The sequence below is a fragment of the Diceros bicornis genome, chromosome 15 (genome assembly GCF_020826845.1).
Source record: "Diceros bicornis minor isolate mBicDic1 chromosome 15, mDicBic1.mat.cur, whole genome shotgun sequence".
NCBI lineage: Eukaryota > Metazoa > Chordata > Mammalia > Perissodactyla > Rhinocerotidae > Diceros > Diceros bicornis.
In genome coordinates, this window is record NC_080754.1 from 36,027,197 (window position 1) to 36,046,050 (window position 18,854).

General features: G+C 40.4%; 1 protein-coding gene across 6 annotated transcripts in view; it reads right to left on the reverse strand.

Moving 5' to 3' along the window:
• Positions 1–18,854, reverse strand: part of LPP (LIM domain containing preferred translocation partner in lipoma) — a 646,929-nt gene that overhangs the window by 547,551 nt on the left and 80,524 nt on the right. The window contains exon 3 of one of the 6 annotated variants that reach the window (XM_058556127.1): positions 3,915–4,060. The exons of the other annotated variants lie outside the window; for them this stretch is intronic. The gene's annotated coding sequence lies outside the window, so the exon portion shown is untranslated. The remainder of the gene's footprint in view (positions 1–3,914; positions 4,061–18,854) is intronic. 6 annotated transcript variants of the gene reach the window in all.

Here is an 18,854-nt window from a genome sequence, read left to right on the forward strand (position 1 = left end):
TGATGTGTGTACATAGTCTGGCACACACTAGGTGCTCAAAAAATGACAGGAATACATTATTATTATTACTGAGCAAATAAAACAACTTGAAATTGTCTCAAAAATGGCACTCCATGACCAAACCATGAACTGAAGACAATAATGAGAAATATATGTGGTAGACAACCAATTTCATATCTCAGAAACCAAGAAGAAAGTATTATTTACACTTTCAATGTCAACTAAAAACCCGCCTATTTAAACCTAGATGTCAATTCCTTGCCCTCAGTCATGCCTCTCAGCAAATACAAACTGGCTTAGACTTCAAGTCATCAGGTCTCGCCTTTACTCTATTCAACTCTTATCACATGAGAGAATGACATGGCTGAGAGGCCTCTGGAGGTGACATGACCATCATCCCCACTGTGCAGATAAGAGAAGAAGCCCTGGCTTGCAGGGACGACATGATACATCGGAAGCACGGCCATCCTCAAGAAGGTCGTCAGTTGTAATTAAAGCAAGAAGACATTAGCAGTCAGAATGAAACTATAAACACAACTCTGATTAATGAATTTACCAACACTTCTTCTCGTAAGACAGGCAGTATGGAAATTAAATGCCTTACTCTATGTGTGCCAGGGACAAACAGCTCAAGAGCCAGAACTAAAAGCCAGGTCTGTGGGATTCCAAGCATTGGGATGGAGATGGGGTCAGATGCTAAGGCTCCACCACTGCCTGGCATCCTTGGACAACTAATGCCCTTCACTTCTCTAAGCCACAGGTTCCCTCTCTCTAGCAAGATGATACTCCTTGACTTCCTTAAGGATTACTGCAGAATTAGTGGATGGTGATCATGGAAACAATCTGTAAACAAATTAAAGGTAGATAAATGTGAGGGATTTGTTCTAGTCTGAACTTGACATACCCACCTGTTGCCTCCAGGTACAAAAACACAGAAATCCACTGATAGAAGATTTGCACCCATTACCCCTCTTGGCCAAATGCCCAAATAGCTGAGTGTTAAACTCAATATCAAGCCAAAGCTGAGGCTGAAATCTATCACCATCATCATCATCTGAACCTCCTCGATACAAGAATAAATATGAAATTTCTCTGTGTTGAAGATAATTTACCACTGATGTTGCTATACATGATTTTGGAGGTTTTCCTGATCATGAAATGTTGAGGGGACAAAGTTGGCATTCGACTTTTAATCTATCTTCAGAAAATGTGAAAAATTCTTAAATAGGTCTTTACTGGAAAGATTCATGGTCTTAAATAAAATTAAATAAAAACTTCAAAACAATTCTTTTTTTTGTTTGTTTTTTGTGAGGAAGATCAGCCCTATGCTAACATCTGCCAATCCTCCTCTCTTTTTGCTGAGGAAGACTGGCCCTGGGCTAACATCCGTGCCCACCTTCCTCTACCTTATATGGGACGCCGCCACAGCGTGGCTTGCCAAGCGGTGCGTCGGTGCGCGCCCGGGATGTGAACCAGCAAACCCCGGGCCACCACAGCAGAGTGCACACACTTAACCACTTGCACCACCGGGCCGACCCTCAAAACAATTCTTAATGGTTATTCTGTTTAATGTTATAAATACATTTACCAAGCAATCCTATAATAATTAGAATTATGATATAATCTAATCTCATAATAATACCTGTTACAATTCATATTTCTATAAACATTTGTTAGCTAAGAATGGATACGATGTTCTTCTCAAGGTTATCTAGCTAATGTGCTCTATTAACTGAGATTTAACTAATCTAATACTGGTATTAACTATCAATTTATTTCCTTATTGTTAAGCTATTCAGAAGTTCTTAATAGTTGTTTTACCCATAAAATTAATAGCTTTCACAATCATCATTAAATATTGTAGCATTTTACTGTTATAATATATACCTTTATATTTCAATTGATTTGTAGAATCTCAGGGTATAAAGCACTTCAAGAAGATTTTTCACTCCAAGTTACATGCAAAGGTTCACCTATATTTGAAAATAACTATCTGGAAATTAACTTAGTTTTCCAGATATTAATTTTCAATTAATTTTAAATTAATATCTGGATATAAACAACAAATCTGAAATACATGTTTGTTCATGTTACTAATGTATTTATGCTGATATGACAATAACCTATATGACACTAGCATCATTGATCATGGACCCAATCATCCTGCACAAACTCAGAGATGCCCAAAATGTTAATGAAACAGGCATCTGGCTATTTTACCCTTCCAGAGGCTGAAGCAGCGATCTAAGCTGAAGAGCCGCTTTAGGCAAATATTAAAGCAAAAAAGAACGTCAGTGCATCCTTAAAGGTAACTGAGTCGCCTAATTCTAAGACGGCACAGCTAGATTTTTAGTGTCTTAGCATGGAAATACAGCATGGGACCAAAACTAGCATTTTTGATACATATGTATCAAAAGTCTGCCATGAATCAGACACTATACTAAGTAAGACATCTAGAAAAACTCAGAGTCCAGCACTGGAGACAAATAAGTACACAATTAACCATTATGGTGTTCCTAGATGTTTGTATACGAAGTATGTGTGATGGGAGGCAGGGTTCAGGAAAGGCTTCACAGAATAGGACATTCAAGCCCCAAATGGAGGCTGGACACTCAGAATCCATGAACAAGATGAAAGAAAGAGTGATGCTCTGGAATGACATGTCAGGCGGCAGGGCGTAGAGTAAAAGCCACAAATTTCATGGTTTTTCAGACCTGGTTTTGAGACTCAGTTCTGTGACTACCGCCTCTGTGACCTGGGAGAGTAACATAAGGTTTCTGAGCCTCGGTTTCCTCCTCTGTAAAACAGAGTAGCATCTATATTTTGAGTGGGTGTGGGAAAGACTGTAGGAGGCATCTAGCAAAAGTATCCAGCACAGTCCCCGCCTGTGGACACAGTATTCCACGTCCTTTCTGCTCCTTTCCCAGTATGGATCCAAACACAGTAGATGAGCTCAGCCAACTAGATAAGTCGCCTGCAATACGGATTCAGAACCTTGTTGCTAAAGCAACCAAGATGCTTCCCATACCTCCATCAAGGCAGAGGACACTCTCCCAAGAAGCCAGGGCAAGAACAATACTTAAGTAAGACACTCAAACACTTGATAACTTCCCTGGCAAGAGGTAGGCGTAAGTCAGGATGTGAAAGTTTATCTGTGTTTATCCAGCACTACACAGAGAACACCGACACTATGCTGTGACCGGTAAGCACGGTTGAGAAAGACAAGGCCTTCCAGGCCTCTGAATATTTAGGTATCAGTTGCTATTAGAAGTCTTGTTGGGAGGTTACACTGCAGGAAGGTGACAATCCTTTGGTAACAGTTGCCCTGGGTGATTTTTGATCATTTGGCTACACATGCCACATTTTTCACCTGAGGAGAAGCATTGAAGGAATTCTATCCTCTGTGTCTGGTAGGCATGAGGCTGTTGGTGCCCCAAAGAGGAAGACCCCTGTGGGGCAGGGAATATTCTCCTTTAGATCCTTCAGACCCTTTGCTCTGATTCTTCCTTTACCATGCGATGCCTCTGACAACCAGTTCCATTTCCACAGCAGCTGAGGCAGAGCACAGACACGGGCAAGCACAGACACGGGCAAGCCAACTAACGCAAAGCTCTTGCTCCCAGGCATGTATGAAAGTGGCATTGAGTTGATCCTGGGCTGCCTTATGCATCTGACTAATGCAAGCCAATTTCCTTCCCATTCCACCACTGGATCCCTGACTTGCTATTTTATAAAATGGGGTGGGGAGTGTCAGGTCTAAAATGATAAGGACAAGATGCACACAATCAAGTGAGGCCCTATCTTGTAACTGGCAGACACTTCCAAATCCCCACAGGCAATACCTAGTGAATTGTAGAATTTTGCTGAACTCATCCTGCCCTTATAAGGGCAGCTTCATTTGTTTTGGCTCTCACCTTCTTTTGTAGTTTTGGAACACATCATTTGTATAATTTGACTCCTTAAGAACTGGTGGGCAGATCTAATTTAATGTCTAGTAACTTAAATCCATCAGGCATTTCTTGAGCAACAACCACGTGCACAGATGGCCCTGAGCAAGACCCTGGAAGTACAAAGGTGAATTAAGATGCAATCATTGACTCATGCAGCACCATGATTGTGCAGCACTAAGTAAAGGTTAACTGTTGAGCATTCCAATAGGTAAATATTATAAACATCAATGTTAATGTTAAAAGTACAGAACATATTTAACAATAAAAGACTAGTTTAAAAAGCAAGCCCCAGAATAGCAGTCTGCAGTGTATACACACGCACTCACACGATGGAACATTATTCACTATAATGTATTTTGCAGTAATAGGATTATAGGCAATCTAGATTTTGTTTCTTATACTTTGTCCAAATTTTCTACAGTGAAAATTAATTATGTATATATTCAAAAAGAGCACCAATAAAATGTTGAAAATGAAGTATAGTAATATTCTAGAGATGGAAACTGAAAGAAAAGAAAAAGAAACTAATAGACTCAGAATTTTAAGCTCTTGTATTAAACCTAGACATTTGACACTCCGGTCCCTACTCGAAGATCTGTGTGTGTGCGCGTGCCCCTGAGCACACATGCATGGTTAAGACTAACCTAAAATATGGGATCCTTTGTGGGATCCTGGCTGGGATGAGAGGGGGTGCAGGGAAGACTGGACAAGCTCCAGGAGATAAGCAGTGATCTTTCAGAGCAGCTGAAACAGGAGTATATCAGAGTGGCTCCTGATCAGAAAAGCAATTCAAACATAGAAGATGCATGGGACAGAGAAAACCAACAGTGATTTCCAGTACGACTCTTACACTGAAAGCACTAAGGCAGAGCTCCCAACTGTAGGCATTAGCTTGTGAACTAGCTGCTTCTCCCAGGGGCAATTCTATGTGCCTATTCCTGGGTGACAAGCAGCAACAATTCAATCACCTATTTAATAATGATTCATGATTAAGCTTTACACCTCTAGAGAAGCCAGGGAGTTATACAGATAATTCTTTGCAAACATGTTTATCTATTTTTTTAGACTGAAAAGGAAGAAACTGCTGTTAAAAACATATACATTTGGAAGAGGAACCAAACCAGAAACACCACAGCAAGCTAAGTGAGAGCTGACAACTTCAAGCTCAGAAACACCTACTAAATGCCAGGTACTGTGGTAGGTGTTCAAACCACAGCAATGAATAAAACAGGCACAGTTCCTGCCTTATAGGAGCTTAACTTTAGAAGAATTTAGGAGGAAACTATAAAACCAAAAAGTAGATGTGAAATCCTGATACTATGTGATACAATATTGCAGCACTAATAAACTTGACTGTACAGTTCGGAGTATCAAAGCTATTAATGGATGTAGGTGTGGGAAGCAGATTTTTGTTCCTGATCAAATAAATTTGAAAAATTCATACTAAGAGCTCTGAAAAGTCATATAGCAAAGAAACGAGCATAAATTTGCTTAAGCTGTTCTAAACATGTTTGACCACAGAAATCTCCCTTTTCATGGAATACCTATCAACAGCTCAGAGAAGACTAACATTTAGCAAAACTCAGCTTGCAAAATGCACCATAATGGCTGTGACATCAAAATTAAATTATCATTTTAAAAAAGACCAGAAAGTTTATTATGCTTTCTACAAAAGTAACGAATTTTTAAGTTTTGACTCTTGAAAGTATGAAAACTTATTTAGTTGGAATTCTTCCCAAAATCTGGAAGAAAGAGACTTTGATATATTTCCCAACTTGCCAGAGAATTATGGACCTGGAAAGCTAGGCCCCCCAAAACCCCAAAACCTCCAGAGTCTACTTGTCACCCAGTGTGGCTATGGCGTCACCGAAACACCAGCAGTTGGCAGAAGAGGGCACAGTGTGTAATCAACATGTGACTAGGTGCTAGAGACAGCAGACGTAGAGTCACAGGTGCTCACAGAAATGTATCCAGTCAAGTTCTCATAATCTATTTCAGGGAGGAGGAGGGGTTACAGATATTAAGAGGGAAAGGACAGATAATACCTAAACCCCTCTTTTGTTTTAAACACCTTTTCTGTTAGATATGTTAATCAATTTATTAACAGGAGAAATAGATCAGAGAGGTTGACTTGTAAAAGGGAAAGAGTTCTGGGTTGACAGGAGATTTAGGTTCAAATCCAGTCTCAGGCATTATCTAGCCAGAACCTCATTTTCCTCTGATCACCCTGTTCCACTGTTCACCATCATTCATCCTCCTTCACATCTAGTTATGGTGTAGGTTAAAAAGTAACCACAAATCTCAAATCACAGAGGCAAAGAATTGTCTCACTACACAGTGTTGGGACACTAGATAGCCATTTGGAAAAAAGATAAAATTAGATCCATTCATTATATCATACACAAGAATAAACTGCAAATGAATCAGAGATCTAAATGTGAAAAATGAAACTATACAGATACTGGAAGATAACACGAGTGAACATGGGTGTTATCAAATGCTTTCTAACTATGATTGAAGTTCAGAAGTAATAAAAGATTGTTAAATCTGTCTATATAAATATCAAAACTTTTGCATGACAAAAAAAAAAAGGGCTGATTTACAAAGACTTTATGAGAAAAAAGACCAAAAATCCAACAGAAAAAAAAAAATGGGTGAAAGACGTGAAATTCACAAAAATGGAACTTATATGGGCCGGCCCCACGGCTTAGCGGTTAAGTGCGCGCGCTCCACTACTGGTGGCCCAGGTTTAGATCCCGGGCGCACACCAACGCACCGCTTCCTCAGCCATGCTGAAGCCGTGTCCCACATACAGCAACTAGAAGGATGTGCAGCTATGACATACAACTATCTACTGGGGCTTTGGGGAAAAAAAAAAGGAGGAAGATTGGCAATAGATGTTAGCTCAGAGCTGGTCTTCCTCAGCAAAAAAAAAAAAAAGGAGGATTAGCATGGATGTTAGCTCAGGGCCGATCTTCCTCACAAAACAAAACAACAACAACAAAAAAAACTATCACTTAAAAAAAAAATAAACTTATAAAATTAACAAAAATAGGCTTTAAACATAAAAATCTGTTCAACTTCATTCATAATAGGATATATACAAATTAAAACTAAACTGGGATATCATTTCTCAGTCATCAGATTGGCAAAAATTCAAAAGCTTGATAATACACTCTGTGTTTGAGAATGCTGATGGGACACCCCCATGAATAAGGAATTTGGCACTACCTAACAAAACAATTACCCTTGACCCAGTATCCCCACTTTTAGGAATACAGCCTGAAGACATCCCTCCAATTATAGGAAAATAAATATGCATAATAGTATTCATTGCAGAAAACTAGTCAACCATCTGAGTGTAGGAAATTAGTTGGATAAAAAAGAGAGAGAGAGAGACGGAGAAAAGGAAGGAAGGAAGGGAGGGAGGGAGGAAGGAAGGAAGGAAAGAAGGAAGGAAGGGGGAGGGAGAAAGGAAGGGAGGAAGGGAGGGAGGAAGGAAAGAAAGAAAGAGGGAAGAAGATGAAAAAGAAAGAAGAAAAATATTTTTAAAAAGCAGAATGTAAAAGAGCATATATATATAGCATATTAGCTTTAGTGTAAGAAAGAAGAAGAAATATGAAAACACGCATACATCAGATTTAAAAAGAAACACAGGAAGGATAACCAGGAAAACAATGAGGTTAGTTACCTACAAGAGATGCAGGGAGTCACAAGGTGGAAGGAATATTGGGAGGAGGGGCCCTTCTCTGAGTACAGCTTTTTGTATAGATTTGACCTTTGGAAGCATGGTAATGTTTCCCATATTCAAAAATAAATTAAATCAACAAGGCAAGGGTAGGAAGGAGGGAAACTAAAACTAGAAGCAAACTGAAACAATGGAATCCAGATATATCTAAAATGAACAACATAATGATTCTGGGGGATTGGGGGCAAGGTTCGTAAAGAAAAAAAGAACCAGGGGCCGGCCCTGTGGCTTAGCGGTTGAGTGCACGCGCTCCGCTACTGGCGGCCAGGGTTCGGATCCCCGCCGCGCACCGATGCACCACTTCTCCCGCCATGCTGAGGCCGCGTCCCACATACAGCAACTAGAAGGATGTGCAGCTATGACATACACCTATCTACTGGGGCTTTGGGGGGGAAAAAAAAAAAGGAGGAGGATTGGCAATAGATGTTAGCTCAGAGCTGGTCTTCCTCAGCAAAAAGAGGAGGATTAGCACGGATATTAGCTCAGGGCTGATCTTCCTCACAAAAAAATAAATAAATAAATAAAACTGTTTAAAAAAGAAAAAGAAAAAAAGAATCAATCCAGATAACTCCTGGACACAGCACTTGACAATACAGCCTCAGTCTTGGGCAGGGTTAAAGTTAGAGGAGAGGGCATTACAAGTAAATCCCAAACTCTTTTTAGCAGGTTTGTTTTGCCTGGTAGTATGGGCAAAAAAAGTCACGATTATTATTTGTGTACATATATCTGTATACACATCCATATAGGTAGAGGTATATGTATATGTAAGTGTTATATATACATGCACATGCCCATATACTTTTATGTGTAAAATTTCCTGGCTCTGGCCGTTGAAAGGCTATGAGCAAAGGCACCAGAGTAGCAATAAGCAGACTTAGCCCTCAACCATTGATCCCTATACCATTCCGCACTAAAAAGAACCAAGACATATCGAAGAAACGGTTGATTTCAGGGCTTGGGCAGAGAAGATACAAGGTGAAACTAGAACATCTTTTTATTCTAGCAGGTAAATAAGTGATAACAACCACAACAAAGATAGGGATATGTCACAAGGACAATGTGAGCCTCAAAATAATTACATAGCACTAACGAATTATACAAGATTGAAATAGAAATCTGCAAGTCCATACCCATATCAGGAACACAAAGAGAGAAGGCAGGGACTCTGGCTTAGAGCAGAATGCTGAATGCTGAATGATAGGTGTGAAGGAAGTGCTACAGATGGGAAATCATATTTTGCAAGCATCATAGTAAAGATTGATGTAGGTAAGAGTTTAGGGGAAAATTTTGATGAGGAAGAGCAATAAAGTATCTCCTCCTCGATGGCTTAATACTTGCAAAGGAAAAAACAGTAACTAGATAGTGGAGAAACTGGACAACACCTTGACCAGGTGATCAAAACCAACGTCATGAGCCTCCTCTGTAGCACCTAAGCAGTGCTCTAACAGGGAATGGATAACTAGTCCACACACAAAGACACAACTGACTAACACCAAACGAGGAACACTATATTTCTTAAAAGGGGGAAGGGGCACTGTATTATTCAAAAATGTCAATGCCATAAAAGATAAAGAAAGACTAAGGAAACATTCCAGATTAAAAGAGACTAAAGAGAGATGATAACTAAAGGCACTGCCTCATCCCAGGCTGGATTCTCTACTGGAGGAGAAAAATGCTGTCAAGAACTTACCCGTGTAAATTGACAAAACAGGAATATAGACAGTAGATTAAGTATTGAATCAGCGTCAAGTGACTGAAGTTGATAACTATACTGTGAATATGAAAAAAACCACCCTTATTCTTGAGAAATACAGACTTTATTTAGGGGTTAGGGATCACGATATATGCAACTTACTCTCAAATACTTTAGTAAAAAATTATATATATTATATTAACATTAATATATTATATATTATATATATACACACACACATACATGGGGAGAATGCAAATGGGATAACATATGAGCAATAAATGAATCTGGGTAAAAGCATACGGGTATTATTTGGACTACTATTCTTATTCTTGAAACTATTTTATAAGTTGAAATCATTTACAATAAAAATTAAAGAAAAAACAACCACTGAAAAAGAGAAGGAAAAAAATGTAATTAAGTATTAGCTCTAGGGCCGGCCTGGTGGCATAGTGGTTAAGTTTGCACGCTCCACTGCGGGGCCTGGGGTGCAAAGGTTTGGATCCCGGGCGTGGACCTACACCACTCATCAAGCCATGCTGTGGTGGCATCCCATATACAAACTAGAGGAAGATGGGCACAGATGTTAGCTCAGGGCCAATCTTCCTATGCAAAAAAAAAAAGAAAAGAAAAAAGGAAAAGAAAAAGAATTAGCTCTATTTTCTAACAGGATTTAAAAATAATAAATAAATTAAGCCCAAGCTACTTCATTCCCTATAACATTTATGTGTACATATATTTCAGAGATATGAAAAAAAAATTTTATATATTTTAATTTCTTAATGTGGAGAAAGATTCTGTAATTTCTTCTAAAACTCTTGGGGGTGAACAATACATAAAATGTCCAAGGCCACAGTGGATATGTAACCAGGGCTACAATTACAAGATTCGTAGGTCAATTCAAGCCTCTGAAATTCCAGTTCACCACATTTGCAATCTGAGTACTATGTCCCTTCTAGAAAGAACAAGTTTAGAGTTGGAAGATGAGCTATATCTAACAAGGTAATAGCTAGCATCAATTTTAAAAATCTATCCACAGTGGCCTTTGAGATTAAGATTTACCAAATGGGTGGGGGGAGGAGGGGAAACAGAGAGCACTCTTCTGGTCAAAACATGGATTAGGTCACGTGTGCTGCCTTCCACTAGACACCTGAACTTCCCAGCAGAAGGAAACATTAGTGAATCAGGCCTTAAAGTTTCCTTCCTGGTAAGTTTGGAGAATAAAAAAAAAAAGATATGAAGGTTAGACATTATGAGGTCAAGAACCATCAACCAAATGGAATTTGATGTTTAGCAGAAACAGGTAAAACATCCAGGAAGGCAGCAAAACTCTCAGCCTTCTGATTCCAAAACAGGTTCTGCTGACTGACTATATATATATATATATACACACACACATATATGTATAAAATTAAAAATTATACCGCAGCTGAATACTAGGTATTATTCCCTTCCAAAAAGCATTAAAATATAAAGGTCAGTTAGCTTAAATGGTATTTTATTGCACATATTTTAAAAAGACCTTGAATAATTAAAGCAATGAAATATATTCCTTGCTATCATTTTTAAACGTTCTTAGAAGCATAGAAAGAAGTCAGTCTCAATGTAAAAAATGTTAACTCCTTCTCTCCCTTTACACATTTACGTCATGGCCCCACAGAACTCATGAGCCTTTTCAGTAGAGTTGCCAGCGCATTCGCATTCACGTTGTCTGGGTGAATTTCTCGTCATCCAGCAGTTTTCCCTGGGGTGTCAGGGAGGTGGGGGCCCAGAAGAACAGCCTGTGCGGTGAGATGTTAAGCAAGATACCATCAAAGACACAGGTCAAAGATCAGATCAATGGTTCCCCAAGGACCTTGAAAAGAAGACTGGAGCTCAGGCCCTACCCACAGACATCGTGATTCGGGTGAGCAGCTTAGGGACAGAGCATTTTTTTAGGGTTCCTCTGGAGATTTTTATAGATGGCCAAGTTTGCAAACCACTGGACTAGAAGATTCTAAACTCTTTGCAGCTCCTCAGCTCTAGGAAAAGCTTCGACCATCTGCTGCTCTACACTGTGCTCAGACTGACACTGACAGCATCATTTTATTCCCACAGATACAGAATGGCAAAAAGGACAAACCAATTTCACCAGTCTGTAGAAAAAAATATTAATAAATTTTAACGTACTTTGCATATGTGAATATCAGTTTTTACCATCTTCCTTAGGTAATATATAAAACTATTCCTTAACTTTACAAAGATATTGGTTTCCTATCGCTCAACTCATCTATAAACAGTTTAAGCCTCTAAAAATAGCTTCAACCTTTTTTTCCTTATCAAAGTACCTGGCAACTAGTACCTTGGGTGTGGGTTGTACTTGCTCACAGAATCATAGATCCCAAAGTAGGAAGAGCTCCCTGCCTTCATGCAGAAAAGAGGTCATTACCCCATTTCACAGACAGGTCAAGTGAGGCTCGGAAGGCTCAAGTGATTTGAGCTCAGACACACTCAAGTCTGCGCACTCCACACTGACTCGCCTCTCTGACTTCTGAAGGTCAGAGGCTTTCCTGTTGCGCCTTTAAGCATCGACTGAATAGAGTTCCCGTTCTATTTTACCTGGGTGACTTGAGACAACCACAGTCGCCTCTCTGTGCCACGGTTCACTCATCTCTAGCAAAGAAGGCTGAGACCTCATAACCACTCATCTAAGGCTGTAAATGAAAGACAAGCCTTAGATATCAATAAATTAAGTCACTCAATGGATTAGTAACTTTGAGCAAGATATTTAGTGCAAGAGGGAAATAATTCCCTATAATTAAATATGAAAATCTGAGCTTGGGATATGAAAGGAGGCAGAGGACACTAATCACAAACAAATTCGTGCAATGAATTGCAGGATGTCTGCTTTCCAGTGGCTTCTCAAAGACACTGAGTTGATTACATGGGTTTATGTGTCATCATTCCCACTAAAAGGGTAGAAAATGAAATAGATGCCTAGAAATATCTGTCGCTTGCCAAAGCCCTCAGGTGTCATGGATTGAATGTTAATGAAAAAAAAAAGTTGTGGAGATCATCTTGTTCGACAATCTCATTTTAGAGATAAAGAAATAATGAAGGATAAAAAAACTTGCTCAAATGACAAAACAATTAAGACCCAGATAGAACATCCAAGGGATATTCTAATCATTTCTCCATTAGAAAATCCTCATGTTATGTCACACTATTTTATGGTACCAGCCAAAAAATAAAATGGAAAACTTTGAATATATATTTCAACAATTTCAGCCAAGAAATAGAAATCATTTTGTTTTCCTAACAAATTAAGATTTCATAGACAAACGAGAGCAGTAAGGGTGGCACAATATATTTACCATTATTAGATTTTTTTAAAGCAGGGCACACCCAAAAGCAAAGTTATTTTGATCTACAAAAACTGTGGAGACTGGAGAAGGAGACATGCTCTGTTATTTGATTATTAAGTAAACTTTGCAATCTCCATTGTATGGGTGGCATTATGACACCAGCTGGCTCCCGAGAGGAGGTGAAATGCTGGAGACAAAGGCGGTGAAACAAAATTCAAGTCCACAAACATTTACTGAGCATTTTTTCTGTGGATGGCTCTGTGCCAGAACCCATGGGGAACACAATTATGAGAAAACATCATCCCTGCCCACAACCTGTTTAAAATCAAAAGAGGCAGAATTATGCAAACAATTTACCCTAATTCGAGCCATGAATGATGAGCTCAAAAAGAAGGGAAAATATTAACACCAGCAGCAGACCCAGGAGGGGAAACCAATAGTTTCATCGGGGCCCCGTGTAATAGACAGAGGAGCACTTATCCCAACCCCGTTGGGCTCAGAGACCCACAAATGCTCTACGACCTCTGCCAGCCCAGTTTTCCAAAGATACTGAATGTGCCAAGCTAAACAATTTATATCTTAATGTGCCTTCCCTGCCCCAGACCTATCTCCACCTCTCTTCACGCAATTCAACAAACAGCAGTTGATCACATACTGCATTCAAAGCCCTGGCCTGAACACTCTGTGGAAGAAAGAAACTCATTAGACATGGTCCGTGCCCTCAAGGAACTCACGAGCTGGTGAGGAAATACAGAAGAATCCATCCACTAGGCATTCATTCAACTGACATTGATTGAAAATTTACTATACATCAGGTATCTACAGACATGCTGAGGCTTCAGAAATGAGCAGGACATGGCTGAGTTCACAGTCCAGAGCAGAAGACAAGCATAATACCGAGTAAGCACCACGCAGCATGGTGAGGGCGAAGGAGAGGTATGTGCACCACGAGCTTTAGGAAAAGAGGTTACTCGGAGGAGAGGGGGTCGCTTATCAGGGATGACATGGGAAGGGCACCTCTACAACTAATAATTATACTTCTGACTCGAATACGTGCAACACACCGTGAGAGGGTCCCTAGGAGTATTCTGAGCAAAGCCCAAGCCTTGAAGGCAGGGCAGAATGTCTTCTAATTGCTTGGATGACTCACAGACCAACCAGTGGATCAGATGTGGGAGAAACCTTAGAGAAGGTCGCACATGGCGAGCAGCAGAAGTAGGACCAGAACCCAGAACTCCAGACAACCAGATAGAAGGTGGTCCTCTGCAAGCCCACCATCCTCCTCTGGGTCTGTGAATGAGCTGGCCACCCCCAGCTATGCCACACGGCCACCCCAGGCTAGCAGGGGGCTGAGGAACCATTTCAGCAAGATGCTCAGACAGGGGCTAAGAGGTTCCCACCTCGGCAATGTGGACCTTCTGTTATTGTTGTCCTGAGGAGACATGCTTGTACTTAAACACTCCCAAGTAAAAGCCATTCCCAGCCTTCCTGCATAAAAAGATGTGAACCTGAACTCAGATTAGAGTCAGTATGAACATTCTGGTTAACCTCCTTTCTCCACAGTGGGGAAACTGGGGCCCAGAGACACTGAGGTCACTCTGCCCAATCACACCACAGGTGAGACAACAATCGAACTAAGGATCAAGCACATTAGACTAAATGCTCCCAGCTTAGTGGCCTATGACCTCATTTGCACAGCCCACAAGAGTGATAGGCACCAGGAGGGAAAGGATCATGCCAAAAGGATACATTAATAGACTATGCATGGGAGAGACAGATCATAGGAAATTAAGAAATAAAGGAAGAGAGAGAAAGAAACCATTTCACAACCCTTTTCTCGCAAGCTTCTCAAAGGGCCTTCTCAGATCTGGCCTTCTGCAACACCACCCCAAGTCCTTTGAGGTTTGCTCTCTAATTAACCTGCCCCAACTCGCACCATTTTTCTATCAGTATCCAACAGCAAAGGTGGGAGAGGACTGCCAATTTCTTGTGAATCCTGAAGATTTCCTATATGAGTCATGGAAAACTGAAATAACTTGGGAGGCGGGATGACTTTAGAAAGAAACACAGTTTTAAATCCGTTCCCACTAATTTGTTCCGCTGTGTGGTATAACTCTGGAAGACAGAAGAAATTAAGTTTCTAGAGTTGACGCAAAAATAGGAGTTTTTGTTAGGTTGTGTCGATTGTCACCGTGGCATTTCTTATTAGGATTCGTCTTACTGTCATTTTTTTGTTATATTAATTATAGTTTGATCAGTGTAGGAGCTATTTTGAATCCATGGGACTTTCCTAACCAGATTGTTTTGGCATTTTAAAGTCACTCACATCGGGGCCTAAACAATATGGCAAATATCTCTTTTTTTCTCTCCTTTATACTCAAATTCTAAACAAAGGAACCATCTGTTCTCTTTCTAAAAACATCGGCCCTTGTTTTCATTTTTCCCATAATAATGCCTCAAACTTATATCAAATTTTTCTCCAACTAGCTCATTAAAGCATTTTGTAGATATTGCCTCATTCATCTTCAACATCTCCCCCTATAAACTGGGAAGAAAGGGGAGATGTTTGCCAATTTTCAGTTAGATAAGTGATTTTTGGATGTTTAACGAATTTTGTACAAATGATTGCATATTAGCATCAGAAGGGACCTTGGCCATCACCTAGCCCTGTTCCCGCTCTTACATATGTAAAAGGGAGACCCAGAAAGGAGAAGTCACTTTGTGTTCTATTTGCGTAGTTAGCTGTCTACCTCTGACTGTAAGCCGCGAAGGTAAGAACCGTGTCTTATACATTTTTGTGTCTCTGGGCCCTGAGGTGTAAAAAGGGCTCATTTAAATATTTGTTGAATAAATGAAAATGTTTGCGAATAGTTCCACAGGTGGTTGTGGCAGAGCTGGGGTCAGCTGAGCTCAGCTCTCCTGCCCTCTTATTTAGCATGTTATTTTAATAATACCATAGAGACCTGAACCCAAGATGAAGTAAATAAAGAAACCCTCAGAAAAGGGTTAGGAGGAGGGGAGAAGGGATGAGAAACAGGCCTGTGTATATAGGTAAGAAACATGTTGAACAAATCCAGTAGGAATCACCAAGTTTGGCCACTGGCCATGCCAAAACTTGACCCATGTTCAGACTAACTCTGTAAAAGCTCTGCATTCCTTAAGTGCTCCACATATTTGGGGATTTGATGGAGCCAGTCCTTAAACATTACCCAACTGGAAGAAACGATGTGTCTTAGTGCCAAAGGACGGCATGTCTTCATTAACACCCCCGAGCCCAATAAGGGAGCATCCTCTACCCTGTGGTTTACTCTCATCTCGCACTGTAACTCGAGAGCACTTGCAGTCTTCAGGATCATGAAATCCACCAGCCTAGAGTTTTCCAACAAGCAGAGAGGTCACTGAAATCAAAACCTTTCTTCCATGGGCCTCGCTGGAAATCAGCAACTCGTTTGGCATGTTTTTCTTATTTTCAGAATGCCCTATTCACCACCACTACTTCCTTGAAACTAAAGGAAAAATAAATTGTTTCTAGAAAAGCAAGTTAAATGTGGGATTCTGTCATCTGAATTGCTTCTACAGTAGTAGTTCTAACAAAGTCAATAACTCCCTGAAGATTCTTCAAAAATAGATTGTCTGCACAGACGAGAAAGCTGGAAGATCGAGGAGACAAGAATAATACTTTTTTTAAGTAAAAGAAAAAAGAAAAGAAATCACAGAGCCAAAGAGAACTCAAGTATATTATAACATGGTCTCACAGAAAGTGAATTAATGACAGATATGAACAGGAAACAAATTAGTTAAAAAATACCAACAAATCAACATAAATGAACTTGCAAATAATTCTGATGATTTTTTGGTCCTTGGGGGAGGTGGGTGAGGATGGGAGGGGAGGAGAAAAAAAAACATGGCGAACAAGTACGTAGACACAAACCCCTGACATGCTGTGTCTCACAGGGACACAGAGGCTGCCACTGGTGTCTGAGATTGCCCAGCACGTGGTGGGAAGCATTTATATCAAGCCATGCTGTATCAGTGGGAGAAATGGACAGCATGTACTTCAGGGCACACGGCTGCAGCGAGGCCCCTGCACAGACGGCAGACACAGCAGGTTGAATTCATGCTATATCTGTAGTCCTGTACTCACTCACCACTCTCTGCTGCTGGAGGCCTTCAGCATCAAGGCTGTCCTCAGGACCATTTATCATTCTCAAAGCCACTACACAGAATGGTAACCCTCTCCCGATATATTTCTGACAAAAGTTTGCCCATTTCATACATATGGACCTTCCTGCTCTCAGGCTACGTCCAAAAATATCAACTAGGACTTTGCATACATACCCTATAATCCAGTGTCTTAACATTCTACATTTAAAAGTGAAAGAGTCCTACATTTAAGAACATACAACAGATCCACAAAATGTTACTTAACTGGCCTTGATCTCCAAACCTAACTTTTTCAGAGGATCATTTGTGAGCTAGCAAGTGGGGAGGCCGGTTAACTAAGTGTTCATCTCATGTCTGATTATGTGTCTGTCATGTCTGCTAGGACAGAGAAGTCCTGCGCTTGGAGCTCTGACAGCCCCTGACGTCTCCCCCTGCCAAAACCACGTCTGAGGAAAGAACCCCAAAGAAGGCAGACACTTCATCTCACATGAGCAGTCCTACTGGTTGACCAGTAAACACGATTTAATAGTGATGATTTGTACTTTTCCAAATAAAAGTTTCTATCAAAGGATGTTGCTGGTTTGATATTCTAACTACTCAATTAAAGTTGGATGATTTGGGGCAAGGCTCTCAGCCACTCTGGACATCAGTTTCTTTTTCTCCAAAATAAAGAAGTCAAATTCAATTAGTGTTAGACTTCCTTCTGGCTCAGAAATTCTGTGCCTAATTATGAAGTTCCTACTGCCAAGTGGTCTGCCCTCTCCCCCTTAGTTTGTCCATCTCCACTCCACCCTCTCTGTCTCATGCACTCACACACAGACACACACACACACTCTCACCCCCAACTCTCACTCCTATCAAGTCTACAACCTTGTTACACAGCTACCAGCAATTCCTACCCATATTCCTCATCACTGCTTCTCTAACATTTGATACCAGAAAGACTTTTAAATTAGCTTATGAGAAAAAAATGAGACACACAGACATCACCGACATATAGACCTCACCTTGAGATGAGATCCTCTGTGGGTTCCAGCAGTGTCTCCATCACCCCAGGCCACAGAGGCAGCCATCTGCCAGGGTCCCAGCTGCTCAGGTCCAATCTCCACCTCTTACTCTCTGAGACCTTGAACAAGTCATTTTACCTCTCTGGGCCTCAGTATCCCTAACTTTAAAGTCAGGTGTTTGAGATATAATAAATGCCAGAGTGTCTACCAATTCTGACATCCTCCTCTAGAGCTCTGAAATTTCATTAGAAATCAAAGCAAACACCCACCAAAGCCCTCTATCTGGTACTGGTGTTTACCCACGGGCTCCCAGATAAATGGAAGTGACTTTTTGCATGATCTTACACAATAAATAATAATAGCACATCAATAGGGGCAAATACTTCTAATTTGTGTTTGTTTATTTGTTTAGTTCCAGGCTAAAGAAGTTGTAGGCACCACCTGCCAAGGGCCTTTGGAGATTCCATGATGCCCTTTTGTTTTTTTTACAATGGGCCAGAAGTTCAGACACTAAAACGGTGGAACTGGAAACCACACAGTAAAAATATGGAGCCTGAAATATTGAGAAAATGATTTAAAGAAAATAATACCACATCCCTCTTTAATACCTTTTTTTTTAACCAATAATGATAGTAAGAAGGGGTAATATAAAGTAAAAAATAAAATTGAGCGCAGAGAAGGCTCATTTGCCTAGGATCCCTTTCAGCCGTGTAATCGGCACGAACAGCAAAGACTGTAATACTCTTGTTTCTATTTGTTGCCCTCGACTGACATGGTTGGTCGTTTGTTTTGTTTTAAATAAAATGGGGAAGCAACAAATATATTAAATCCATCTGCAAAAAACCCATATTTGCATGTGGAAAACAAATAAGTGGCTGCCTGAATGGGTGATTAGGCATGCAATTGCCCATTTGCACGCGGGGCCCCAGCCTCCCTGCAGGTGTGACT